We start from the raw sequence: 15,502 nt of genomic DNA on the forward strand, positions 1-15,502 counted from the left end.
TGAGAACAGCAGTTAGCCAACCATCACTTCCCTGAAGCAAAACACCTGGTATACATAGCTGCTGCTTCCCTCCGTAAAGCAAGCAAATCCAAAAGCAGATGAATCATTAAAAACATATTCTGAACATATATATGCCAAAAAAGAAAATAAAAAAATCTTAAAATGCTGCAAAGTAGCATGGCAGGGATATGTCTGTCATACTGAGGCTGGCAAATGTCAACATGGCAGATTATCCAGCAGCATCTGTGATTTTTAAATGTTTGCCCAAAGGAGAGCATGTATACAAAATCACATTAAAAATTCTGATTGAGGTAATAGATTAAAGTTTTCAGGTGCATTTCTTCATTTTTTGTATTCAAATGGGGATTTTTTTCCCCCCTAACTGTCTGGATATCCTCTGACCTGAGAAATTCTTTCCAACTCAAAGACAGCAGAGGGATATAATATCCAGCAAAGTATCTGACCCACAGCAGGCATACGTAAATATTTATTGAATGAAAATTGAATGTACGAATACTGATTAACTTAAAAAGCAAGGTTTTATGTCCACATATGACATGGGTTAAACAAATGATTGACAGAATTCTCTTGGGCAATGATTTAAAATTTTTCTAAGATTTTCTTATTCTCTGAAAGCCATATTAGGAAAGTCTTTTTCTCTGTTTGGTAGCTCTAATGTGCTTGGTAGCTCTAATGTGCTATGTTTGTGAAAACATCAGTTTCTTTGCTGTGTCAGTGACTTTTAAAAGAGGACAAAATTGAAACTGATTCAGTACACCATAGTGGTGTTGATGATAGGGACAAAAGAGATCCAGGAAAGCTGTTCTCCTTGACCTTTTTTGGCAGGCTTTTCAATTAAGAGGTAGTCACTATGGGAACCAATGTTATCTAAGAGATCATATAGTCAGGGGCAGCAGAACCTACACTGCTCATAGATACATTATACTGACATGGGGTGGGGGCTTCAAATTCTAATTTAATTTGTCCTGGAATTCAACATTAGTCCTGAAGAGTTAGATTAAAAAGCTAAGTGAAAATTTTAAAAATATAACACAAACTGGGTGATGATACAAGTACTTCAAGATCTAATTGAATATATAATTCAAAAGAGTTATTACTAGATGCCATTCTTTTCAATAGGTAGTATAGGTCAGCAGTTATGGCTTTAGGTAAATGAGATGTAATAAAATCAGAGTGATAATTCTGTAAGTTATAAATATGCTGCTATTTACACACTGTAATAATAATGATAAAATGAAATAATGCAAAAAATAGGATTTTAAATTTATATGACACTGTGTATGCTTCTGTCTTTTAAAAAGTAGCACTTAGCCATGTTATCACACTCCATTGTGGATATGATAATATTGTAATAATTACAGTTAAATTCTTGAACTGTGTAAATATTTTAATTTGTTTTTACTAGAGTACTTCTAAAGCGTTCCATATAATAACTCCACTTGCTGTCATGTGTGAAATTTCTATGAAACTCCTCTGATGGGAGAGAAAAAAAGAGAGAGAACAGGAGATTGACATAACCTGTGGTCGTTTTTACCTCTTTGACATTTTGTAATCTGGTCAATTCATAGGACTATTTCATTCATGGATGTAAATATTTGTTATGTGTATTGTAATGGAAAAAAGTTTTAAGGCTTTCTGATGCTTTACGTACTCATTATCTCTATACTATTATACTCAGCCAAAAAGTGGATAGTGCCAAGTTCAATTTGGACTCACCGGCAAGTCAGTTCTAGGTTTACCAACTTCTTTTCTTTTTTTTAAAGATTTTATTTATTTGTTTGTTGGACAGAGAGACAGTGAGAGAGGGAACTCAAGCAGAGGAAGCAGGAAAGGGAGAAGCAGGTTTCCCACTAAACAGGAGCCCACTGTGGGGCTTGATGTGGGGCTGGATCCCAGGACTCTGGGATCATGACCTGAGCCAAAGGCAGACGCTCAACAATTGAGCTACCCAGGTGCCCCAGTTTATCAGCTTCTTTATGTCGGTGCTACGTTCCTCCTGAAAGCACTTCCTTTCCTCTTGAACATTGCCAACTTCTCCTAGGGTGAGCCGGTTGTGAACCTGAATCCAAATTATTATAGCACTCATTGTACTTTAATGACTATTTTGGTTACTATTAAAACACAAATGTAATGAATAAACCTGAGACTTAAAAAAAAAAATTATTTGCTCCATTCTAAATTCTTCCAGTGCTGTCAAGTGGTGTCAAGTGTGGTGAGCATTTGAGGTAAACATTATGATACTTAGTTTTAGTTGAAAAAACTAAAATTTAGATTTATCCAAGGTCACAAACAACTAACAAACTTGGTATTGAAATACATTTCTAGGTGGATTATAAAGGCCAAGCTCTTTTCAAAAAACACAGTATCAGGAATAAAATGTCCTATGAATTTTTCTTTCAGATTACTTCTTTAGAGAGCTTTTCCCCTATGGTCAGAAATAAGACAAGGCTGTCCACTCTCACCTCCTTTATTCAATGTAGTACTGGCAATCCTAGCCACAGCAACCAGAAAACAAAGAGGAATAAAAGGAATCCAAATTGGTAACGAAGTGGTAAAACTTTCATAATTTGCAGATGACATGATACTATATATAAGAAAACCTAAAGAATCTGCCAAGCAACTACTGGGAATGATAAATGAATTTGATAAGATTGCAGATACAAAATCAGTATACAAAAATCCATTGCATTTCTCCAAACTGAAAAAGAAACAACAGAAAGAGAAAGTAAGAAAACTATCTCACTTATAGTTGTACCAAAAATAATAAATTAACTAAGAATAAACTTAACCCAGGAGGTGAAAAGTCTCTACTCTGAAAACGAAAATACACTGATGAAATAAATTGAAGATAACGCAAACAAATGGAAAGACATGTCCATGCTCATGGATTGGAATAAAAAATATTATTAAGACATCTATACTACCCAAAGCAATCTATAGGTTTAATGCAATCCCCATCAAAATACCAACAGCATTGGGGCACCTGAGTAGCCCATTTGGTTAGGCATCCTATTCTTGATCTCAGCTCAGGTCTTTTTCTCAGGGTTATCAAGTCAAACCCTGTTTTGAGCTCCATGCCCAGTGTGGAGCCTACTTAAGACAACAAAACAACATTTTTCAGAGAACTAGAACAAACAGAAAAAAAATCCTAAAATTTCTTTGGAGCCAAAGAAGACCCTGAATAACCAAAGCAATCTTGAAAATCAAAAATAGGAGGCACCGGATGGCTCAGTGGGTTAAGCCTCTGCCTTTAGCTGAGGTCATGATCTCAGGGTTTTGGGATCAAGTCCCACATCAGGCTCTCTGCTCAGCAGGGAGCCTGCTTCCTCCTCTCTCTCTCTCTGCTTGTCTCTCTGCCTACTTGCAATTTCTCTCTGTCAAATAAATAAATAAAATCTTAAAAAAAAAGAAAATGAAAAATAAAGCTAGAGGTATCACATTTCCAGAATTTATATTATATTACAAAGCTATGGTAATCAAAACAGTATGGTATGTGCACAAAGATAGACATACAGATCAATGGAACAGAATAGAAAGCCCAGAAATAAACCCACAACTATATGGTCAATTAATCTTCAACAAAGGAGGCAAGAATATGCAACGTTAAAAAGATAGTCACTTCAACAAATGGTGTTGGGAAAACTGGAAGCAACACGCAAAGCAATGAAACTAGACCACATTCTTACAACATACCCCAAAATAAACTCAAAATGAGTTAAAAATCTAAATATGAAACCTGAAACCAGAAAAATCCTAAAAGAGAGCACAGGCAGTGGCTTCTCTGATATTGGTTGTGGCAACCTTCTTCTAGATACATCTCCTGAAGCAAGGGAAATAAAAGCTAAAATAAACTATTGAGACTGCATCAAAATAAAAAAAAAAATTCTGCTTAACAAAGGAAACAGTCAACAAAACTAAAAGACAACCAATAAAATGGGAGAACATACTTACAAATGACATATCTAATCAAGGGTTAATATCCAAAATATATAAAGAACTTATAAAACCCAAGACCAAAAAAACCCACAAATAATCCAATTAAAAAATGAGTAGGAAACATGAACAGACATTTCTCCAAAGAAGACATACAGTTGGCCAACAGATACATGAAAAGATGTTCAACATCACTTATTATCAGGAAAATTCAAATCAAAACAACAATGAGATATCACCTCACATCTGTCAAAATGGCTAAAATAAAAAATATATAATAAAGAACAATGATTGGTGGAGTTGGAAAGAAGAACTATGGAGAAAAAAGAACTATAGTGCCCTGTTGGTGATAATACATACTGTGTCATGACTGTGGAAGACAGTATGGAGGTTTCTCAAAAAATTAAAAATAGAATTATCATATCATCCAGTGATCACACTATTGAATATTTACCCAAAGAATACAGAAACACTGATTTGAAAAGATATATGCACCCCTATGTTTATTGAAGCACTAGTTACAATAGTCTAATTATGGATACAGCCCAAGTGTCTATTGATACATGAATGGATAAAGAAGGGTTGGCTTATGTATATATAATGGGATACTATTCAGCCATAAAGAAATTAAATCTTGTCATTTGCAATATGGATGGATCTAGAAAGTATAATGCTAAGTGAAATAAGTCAGAGAAAGATAAATACCATATGATTTCACTCACATTTGAAATTTGAGAAACAAAACAAATAAAAGGGAAAAAAGATAAACCAAAGAAGAGACTTTAACTGTAGAGAACAAACAGAGGATTACCAGAGGGTATGTCGGTTAGGACAGTGGGTAAAATAGGTGAAAGGGATTAGGAGTACACTTATCTTGATGAGCACTAGGTAGTTTATGGAATTTTGAATCACTAATTGTATACCTGGAACTAATATAACACTGTATATTAATTACACTGGATTAAAAATAAAATTAAAAAATAAAAACTATAAAAATGGAACTATGAATCTTGAGAATTTTCTGTTCATTAAGAGTGAATAAAAACAGCCAGAAAGTTCTGGATTACTCATGGTATCCTTGTGTTTCTTCTTTTCTCACATACCTGTGAGATCTATAACTACCTGCTTTATCTGTGAGACCCAAAACATATTATTCATAATGGAGACTCTTTTTTTTTAATCTAGTAGCATGTGACAGCTTTTAGACTGGTTGTAACTGACAAATATTAACAACTTAAAAATGTTTAATTATTTTTTCTTCTCCCTCTCTATATTGTACTAAACATTATTCAATCTTGTATTATGAAGCAGTTCAAAATGAAAAACTGCTAACTTATTTATTTTCACCTGCAGTCAGTTATTTTACTTCACAATCTAGAATGTGCTAAGAAATAAAGTAGGTTCACACTCTTCAAAAGATCTATAAACAGAACTACATTATATATCTGTTAACTCCTTCACAGATATTAAACTGATCCAACATTATACCTGCAGTGGTTGTAAGAAGATATTACTTGTTAGAAATCTAGAAAAAAGTCACAAAGAGATCAATAGAAACTCTTTAAAGAATTGTGTGGGTATTTTATTTTTATTACCTAAAGGTACAGATTTAGTAAGGGCTTACTTATTTTTGGCAAAAAAAAAAAAAAGGGAGTGGTTAAAAAAAAGACAATTTATAAAGTCCTCAAAACAAGTCTGAGCAAATCCTGAACAAACCATAGCTACTCTACTTAAAATCATCTTATGTTTAGGGGCACCTGGGTGACTCAGTGGGTTGAGGCCTCTGCCTTCAGCTCAGGTCATGATCCCAGGGTTTTGTGATCCAGCCCCGCATCCCATTGGGCTCTCTGCTCAGCAGGGAGCTTGCTTCCCTTCCTCTCTCTCTGCCTGCCTGTCTGCCTACCTGTGATCTCTGTCTGTCAAATAAATAAATAAAATCTTAAAAAAAAATCTTATGTTTAGAAATCAGGAGACCATTCAAATAAAATGTAAAAAGTTAAAAATTTGGTTCCATTTTAAGAGATTTTGACTTTATTTCCATAATTTGTCAAATTAATTCAACAAATTTTAAATTTCTTTGTGTGTGGATATGCCCAATGTCAATTATCTGATTTTTATTTTAATGATAGGCAGTGAATCTAATCACCTAAATCTCTTGAGGTTAAAGTCATTAATACAACTTCTCTTATGAAAGAAACATTTTTCTTTAGTTTTAATTTATAATTTCAATTTAATTTATGATGTTTTTATTGTAAATAGAAAAAAAATCCAAAACAAATATATTCAGAAAAAAAATCACAACATTTAGACTTATTGCCTTAAAGTTCTTCTGCTTTCAGTCTTGTTCAACTTTAAGACAAAACCAACCCTCATAAAAAAGTTTAATCTCTTGTTCTTTATATGTAGATCTTCACTAACTTAGAATGTAGGAATTATATTAGAAATCATCCAATATTTCCCTTGTCTTTGTACATAGAAATTCATATTTTAACAAACACCATGTATACTTAAAACTTTAAAAAATAACTTGAGCTTGAAATTTTTAAATTAAAAATTTATTATGTCATTAGATAAATTATCCATTTATTTGTTTAAAAGAATACTGCCTGCCAAAAAAGTGGGGGGAAAACTAGCACACATCACTGTTACACATCACTAGACTGACTACAGTTCTAGTGGACTGATTATAATACAATGAACAACAGTCACATTTCTATTATATGCAGCAAAAAAATTGGTTAACTAAAATATACTTATGGAATAATATTTTCATCTATGAAGACAAGGGAGAAAAGAAATAATTGTTCATTCAAACATAATTTTGAATTTATTTTCATTATATGACCCTTGCAGAAAATGTGTTACAGGATATCACAAAGTCCCAGCAAGCCATTTCAAATGATTTAGTGTTTTTATTGAGTAGTGTTAAGGTAGGAAAGAATTATAAGACATTGTAAACTGGGGCACATGGGTGGCTCAGTCAATTAAGTGTCTGTTCCACTCAGGTCTTCATCCCAGGGTTCTGGGATCAGGCTGCAGTGTGGGGAGTCTGCTTCTTCCTCTCCCTCAGACCCTCCCCTCTGCTTATCCTCTTGCTCTCTCTACCTCAAATAAATAAATTTAAAAAAATTCACAACACTTTAAACTAAAAGGTAATATACAAATAATACAAATAGAAGTAATTATCAGTAGAATATAACTGAATATGATAAAACCCTCCAAAATAATATTCCCTTGGTTTTCATTATATTCTCTAATTTCATTAGCAAATAAGTTTTATTCTGTAAAAACTTAATCATGTTCAGTTCTCAGTGTGTGGAGTAAGGGTGTGTGATAAAATGATTAAGTGCATTCTATCCTTTCTCACTGAATGCAATTATAAACCCTGGATAGGACGTATATAGTAGATCTGGGGGACTCCAAAAAACAAAAAAGTAATACGCACATTGGAGAAGAAGGTCAGAATTTGAAGTAACACCAGATCAACAGCAAATTCATCACTTCTTTCATTTAATATTCTCCAGCTTGAACACACTGCAGTAAGAAGCCAGAAGTGGCTCTTGGTGCAAAGACATCTCTAGAAATGCCCTCTAGTTTTGGCTCAGGATGTGGTAAGAGGATTTCTTAACACTTAGGAAGAGTGCAGAATTCACCCTCCTCCCCCGTTAATTTAATTATTTTCTTCATTTTTCTCATGCCTCAGCTTCCAATTGCAAAACATGGCTCCAAATATGACAGTGGAGTCATAGGAACAAAAACTCTGAGGGAGCTGAAACTTCCTCTTTGACTGGTGGAATTGTTGTCCAAAAAGTGTGGCTACAAACCCATTTGGCATTTTTTCTTTCTGTCTTCCAATGGTGGCTGGCTTCAGGTATGGTGAATTCATAGAACTATGTGACAGAGCTGGGTAAATAAAATTCCAGCTCTTCTCTCTGAGGAAAGTGAAGGGGATTCCCAAGGAACCTAAAATACCAAGGAAAGTACTAATGAAGGTAGAGGTCAGGCAATAAACTCCATAAAGTTGTCTATAAATTCCTCGGTGGAGTTCCAGCATACACATTCATGGATCTGATTCTAATCAGAAACCTTAGATATAAGAATCCTAAATATGAATGCATATATTTTCTTCAAAATATTTAAGACAAAAAAACCTTCCAAAACTGAGGGAAATATATAGATGGAAAAATCTTTAATTATAGATGGAGAAATCAATGCTCCTCTCTCCGTTATCTATAAAACTAGAGGACAGGAAATCAAGGAGAATATAGAAGAATTGAGCAATATTACCAACCACCTGAAATGAATTAATATTTAAAGAAAGATAATGACCAAAACCAGAGAATGTGCATTCTTTTCAACATATAAGACATTCATCAATCTACACATTTAATGCAATTCCTATCAAGGTACCATCCATCTTTTTCAAAGAAATGGAACAAATAATCCTAAAATTTATATGGAACCAGAAAAGACCTCGAATAGCCAAAGGAATATTGAAAAAGAAAGCCAAAGTTGGTGGCATCACAATTCCGGACTTCAAGCTCTATTACAAAGCTGTCATCATCAAGACAGCATGGTACTGGCACAAAAACAGACACATAGATCAATGGAACAGAATAGAAAGCGCAGAAATAGACCCTCAACTCTATGGTCAACTAATCTTCGACAAAACAAGAAAGAATGTCCAATGGAAAAAAGACAGCCTCTTCAATAAATGGTGTTGGGAAAATTGGACAGCCACATGCAGAAAAATGAAATTGGACCATTTCCTTACACCACACACGAAAATAGACTCAAAATGGATGAAGGACCTCAATGTGAGAAAGGAATCCATCAAAATCCTTGAGGAGAACACAGGCAGCAACCTCTTCGACCTCAGCCGCAGCAACATCTTACTAGGAACATCACCAAAGGCAAGGGAAGCAAGGGCAAAAATGAACTATTGGGATTTTATCAAGATCAAAAGCTTTTGCACAGCAAAGTAATTTGCACAGCAAAGTAATTAATGGACTATGACTTTAATAAAATTAGGTGAAAAATTCTTATCCTTGAAATATATTTTTTCTATGTATTCACTGTTGCTTGCTTTCTTAAATTATATTAAAAATATATGATCCTGGGGGGTTAAGAGGGTAGGAGAAGAATAAATGAAACAAGATGGGATTGGGAGGGAGACAAACCATAAGTAACTCTTAATCTCACAAAACAAACTGAGTGTTGCTGGGGGGAGGGGAATTGGGAGAAGGGAGGTGGGGTTATGGACACTGGGGAGGGTATGTGCTATGGTGAGTGCTGTGAAATGTGTAAACCTGGCGATTCACATACCTGTACCCCTGGGGATAAAAATATATTATATGTTTATAAAAAAAAATTAAAAAAAAGACATTCATCAAGATAGACCATATCCAGCATCATAAAAAAATAACAATTTTAAAAGTATAGAGTCAATATGTATTTCCCTGACCATAATAGAATTAAATTAGAAAAGAATAACAAGAAAGTAGTCAATAATTTGGAAATTAATCAACACACGTCTACATAATTTACACAGTTAAAGAGAAACATCTCAAGGGAAATAAAGTATTTTAAACTAAATAAAAATGCAATATATCAGAATTTGTGGGGTGCAATTAAAGCAGTGCATAGAGAGATATTTGTAATACTAAATGTTTAAATTAGAATAGATTTCAAATTAATAATCTAAGTGTCTACTTGAAATAAAGGAGAAAAAGAATAAAATAAATCCAGATTATCAGAAGAGAGGAAATAATAAAGAGATCAATGAAATTTAAAACACTTACATTAACGAAAAAACAGTGAAACCAAAAGCTGCTTCTTTCAAAAGATCAATATAATTGATATGCTTTTAGCAAGATTAAGAAAGAAAAAAAAGACACAAAACACCAATACCAGCAATGCAAGGAGTGTCACAATAGATTGAAAAGATATTTAAAGGATAACAAGGGATATGTAAACTCTAAGCATGTGCATTTGGCAACTCAGATGAAATGAACCCATGCGTTATCAAGCACAGTTGAATAAAATGCACTCGGAATAAAAGAGAAGTTCTATAGCTATTATAGAAATTTAATTCATAAAATTCTTCCCTAAAAAGAAATCACCAGTTCTTATTTCACTGGTAATATCAACTACCTGCTTCCAGAAGACATCATTTCCATGCAACATCATTATTCATTAGGGAGAATGCAAATTAAGATCATGATAAGACAAATTACATATCTGTTAAATTAAATAAAATAAAAAATACTAAACATACCAAATACTGGAGAGAACGCTGAACAAACAAATTTATTGTCCATTACTGAAGCAAATGCAAAATGTACAGCCACTCTAGAACACAGTTTGGCAGTTGCTTAAATATACGTTTACTATGTGACTCGGCCACATTACCACTACTTAATCTAAAGGAATAAAAGCTTATGATCCCTAAAAAACTGTACATTAATGTCTACAGTAGCCCTGTTTGTAAGTGCACCAAACTAAGCAATTAAAAACAACAACAAAAATTCAACATATATTGATACATACAACAATTTAAGTGGGTCTAAAAAGCATTATGCCTGATGGGAGAAGTCTGTCTCAAATGCTTGCATGATATATGAATATGATTTCATTTGATTTGATTATATGACACTAATGAATAAAACTATAGTGATGGAGAATATATCATTGGGTTACGTGTGACCACAAATGGATACTACAAGGGTAGTTTGAGCAGTTATGAAGTCATTTGATGTCCTGATTTTGGAGGTATAGCTAAAGAGAGTGAATTTAACTGTAGAAAAACTAAAAATATAAAATTAAAAGAAAACCATTACCTACAAGTTACCACCTACTGGAAACATATTTTTTGAAAAATACAAAACAAAACAAAACACCTATTATTTTAGAGCTGCTTTAGATTAATCAGGACTTAAGGCACAAATCAAAGTGGCTAATTTTCTATTATTTTTCATAAGCTGATACATATGGGATCACTATAGAAATTATTGCAGATAAATCTCAAATTGATATTTGAGAAGTAATACCAATATTTAGTCCATACTAAAGAAGGAGGAGTCTGGATTGCTGTTTTTCTCAGCGTCTTTCTTCCCCATATCCTGACTTATTAGCCCCGAGTCAATATTTAGATGTTTTATCAGTAGGTCTTATAGTTTGATTCTCTCTTTCTTGATCTGAGACTGCTTCTTATCAAGAGCATGGAGTTTATTCATATGATCTTTTTTAAAAGGGACGCATGCTAAATAAGCATTGTTTAAAAAGCTGGTTGGGATATGTATGAACTGCAATATGGGAGCTTCATTCCTGTGATAGGGTTAATTTTATTTTGTGTTATATTGCTGACCCAATTGTATTCATGTGAAACTTTTGCCTAAGTCTTCTCATCTTAATTTTAATTAATTTGAGAACAAAAATTATATTTAACATTTCTACTTCCAACAGAACATTATATGCCCTTCAGGCAGTAATAAACTTATTGAAAGTAAGTAAAGGTGAGATCCCCGTTCTGAAATATTGGGGAAATTTAGTGTGTTAATATTGAGATCTCTATAATGCGGGTATTTCTAATATAGATATCTGTGCATTTGTTTCCTATTTTCATTGTTGTAACACTTAAGGATGAAAGACAAAGAAAATATCAGTTGAATGGCTCATTTTTATCTGTATCATAGCAAGGAATAATTGAATGAATAGAAGTTCCACTCTGGTTCTGATGTGGGTCCAACTAATATTATTCCAATATCTCTTAGTAAGAATATATAAATAACATGCCAAGGGACTACAATCAAAATGGCTATCTCTGTTTATAATTATTAGAGGACATCTTTGTATCAATAATATGTAGAAAAATAATGTAATTATTAACATAATGATTTCATTTAAATAGAGAGAACCTCTTAGTTTGTCTTTTTCCATAAAACTATTTTTTTTTCTTTAAACAATTCTTATCTTTTCAGACCTTTGTTTCTTGACTTCTATTCAAAAAGTGTCAAGCATGCTGAAAAACAAAAAGTATGGGTGTTTAATTCTGAAGAAGGTAAATATATGGGTACTGGTTTTTCTCGATTTCCCCATGGATCAATTTTCTCACTTTGGAGGTCAAAAATTCTAATCTTCAGTGCTGTCTTTCACTCTTGGTTCCCATTTACTCTACTCAATAGAAGGTACTGTTAGGACATCACCAGGAGAAAAGAAAGAACATTTAGTTTTTATCCCCCTCCCACTTGTTCACTGCCCATGGTTTGATGGTGGTAGTGTCCCTTTACTTATAGTCAGAGCTCCTAAGATTATGCCTTTGCCCAGTTCTAGTTCTATTAGTCCATCTTCTTACCCCTATAAACCTAGAGATGTTGATGGTTTCCCACTGTTCTTAGTCCCTGTGTACTTTGCAATATCCTATTTATTCTCTTATTCTTGGCTGCACTGTAGACATGTTTGTTTGGTTGGTTTATATTCAATTTAATTAACACTTCTAGTGTGCTGTTTCCTCTCTGAATATAGACTGATGCAGACCATCATCTATACTGTTTAATGATTTCTTCCTTCATACTTCAAAACTACATTATTTTAAGGAAACTATTTAAATTTTTTAAATGAAACATTTAATATAAGAATATGTGTCATTTACTTGTGAATATACCTCTATATTATTATTTGGTATCCCAAATCTACTTCATGGGAAAATTATTGCAACAAATCTTGAAATAAAGATACTTCTAAGCAGCAAGAAGTGACTTTACATGAATTGCCAACATTTTCTTTTGCACTGGGGTAAAACTGACCTTTTCTCAAACCTTTCTCTAATGGATGACATTATGAAGAAAGGCATCTTCAGCCTCAAAGGGCACTGTTTGGTCTGGGCTTTATTCAAAGAGTATAGAATCCAAGATGAAAGTAAACCTGGCACTTTTACCTGAGTCAACTGGGGGAAGTTGTCATTTAATCTCATGGATAATAATGGGAAGAAGTCCCACAGTCATTTCCTAGAATTAACGAGAAAATAGCATGAGGCATAAGTTCCTCCCTTTTTTTATATTGCTTAATTGGCTTATACATTTGCTCAGGGGACTTAAAAAAAGAAACTTGGCAATAGATACATGACCACATCAAAAAGTTGGAGTTAGCACTGTGTATTCTTCTGGAGAGCTACAGCTGGCAAAAGTACTGGGTTTATTTTAATGCAATTAGTTGGAGCCCAACAACAAAATAAAAAAATAAATAAACTTCCTTTATATCTTTCCAGTTTTCTGTGTTCTCTTGCTAATGAACCTCAAAGACTACCGCTACCCTCAGGGTAATAACATAAATGTTTAATTTATGTTATTAATTAAACAGCTTAATTTAAATAACATTTAAATTCTGCATGAGGCCTATAATAATATTTCTAGGAGTGTGACCTTAATGTGATTTTTCAATGTGTTTTCTTGTTTAAGTGGCACCATTTACTAAGGAAAATATATAATATGGCATTCATGCTCAGGTCTTCAGTAGAAAATCAGATACAAAGTTGCAGAGAAAGCAATATAATATAATATATAATATAGAAAATATGTAAATTTATATTCTTAGTATATATGTTCAAACTTTTTTTTTTAGCTATTCTGTTAGCATTATATTTATTTCATTATGAGTATATTCAGGTATATTAGTAAAAAATAGGCAAAAATTTTAAAAATTATCAACAAATTCTCTTTAATGGCTAAAGTTTCCCTGCTGTATATCTAACCAAGCTAATTAAACTCATTATTATGAGACTGGAATAGTAATATTACTGGTTGAGTTCTCTGCTGATGTGATGAAAAGGTTCTATGAGAGACTAACCTTCCGATATCAAGCTGGGGGACAGCCTTTCAAAGAAATGATAACGATAGGCTTTGAGAGAGAGAGACAACACTAGAATGAAAGTTCAACATGCCCCAAAGGATTTTGCAGTGCATGATGACTGGAGGCCTAAAAGCTAATAAAAGATAAACTTTCCACAAAAGTGCTGTCAAAAAGAAAAAAAAGAAAAAAGAAAAAAAAAGGTGACTCAGAAATAGCCCCAAGAAAGAAAACTTGGGCAAGCTCTTTTTTTATATCAATACAGAGGAAAGATTAGAATGAAGATACATTCAGCTATCATACAATTTTCTGCCTTTTAAAATGCATTTCCTAGAACTGACCTTTACGAAGTTTATTTCTAGTTTCTGGCAAAGTAGAAGAATGAGAGGTCACTGATAGAGCTATCTTAATCCTTTAGTCTTTTGTAAAGGACAGAATAATGGAAAAGGTTTTTCTCTACCATATTTGGAAAAGAAGCTTTTTATGAAACTATAGAGAATAAGAGAGTGGGTCAGTTGAGGATTGGATTATTATTTCAGTACCTTCAGGACAAGCTAAGCCTAAGAAGGAACAGGCTGCTGGCCTGTCTCACCCATATACATAATAGGAACAATTAACATCCAGCTCAGTGGGCAGGAGGCATAGATCAGATGGAGAACATTTCCCTGATTGCAAACCGGGGAAGAGAAGGATTGTGCTGTAAGAATGCAGAAACAGACAGGACTTTAGGAAAAGCTGCATTAGAATTGAGCGAGTGAGGCCAGTGTGGCACTTTCAGATTTCAGTAGAAAATCAATATTAAGGAATGGTGGGGAGCCAGGCCTGCTTCATAAGGTTATGTGACCTGTACAGTCACACAAGGCCCCATGCTGAGAAGGGCCCCCGTGCTTGCTCTACTGGTCTGCTCTCACTGTCTTGCAGTTCTTAATATTCTTTGAACAAGAGGTCTTACATTTTTTATTTTGCACACGGCTCTACAAATAATGAGGTTCTGTGAGGGAGGAGTTGAAAGCTTTCATCAGTTTCTCATATGCTAAGCATCTCCAACAGTTTTAAGAGGTTATTCCTTCTCTTCTCAAATGCAGGCTGCCCTGAACCCCAGAAAATTGGGAGAATGTGCCCCCAAACATCTACTCACATCTCTTTCCTCTATACTTCACTCAGAGCTCAAACATCTACTTAATGCCCCACTGCCCAGAGATACACTGCAAGATATGCTCTCTAAACACAACTAAACCCTAAGACCTAAGTTATTTGCCTTTTCTTTATCACATTCCAGTGCGTATGTGATGAGAATCGGATAAGTCACAACATCTTCAGTGGAAAGTTCCATTCCTTTTAAAGCTAAATGAGAGAAGGCAGCCAATAAGAAATTATCGATCCCTATGAGCTGTTCAATAGTTTAGTAAGTGCTATCTCTACCTGTTTATTCTCTTTTTACTGTGGCTTTTTTCACCATGAATTTTTAATGGATCCATAAAGATCCCAATTGCAAGGAGACAGTTAGCACACTGGTTAGGAGATGAACGCTAAGCTAGATGATTTAAGTACAATTCTTTGAGTTAGCACTTCCTAACTCTGTAACTTTGAGGAAATAATCTCTTTGTGCCTCAGTTTCCACCAGGATCAGAGTAAATATTAGTACCTATTTTGCAAGTTTATTATGAGAACTGAATGCCTTAATAAAGTAACTGTATTAAGAAAA

The sequence above is a fragment of the Mustela erminea genome, chromosome 4, assembly GCF_009829155.1.
Source record: "Mustela erminea isolate mMusErm1 chromosome 4, mMusErm1.Pri, whole genome shotgun sequence".
Lineage (NCBI taxonomy): Eukaryota > Metazoa > Chordata > Mammalia > Carnivora > Mustelidae > Mustela > Mustela erminea.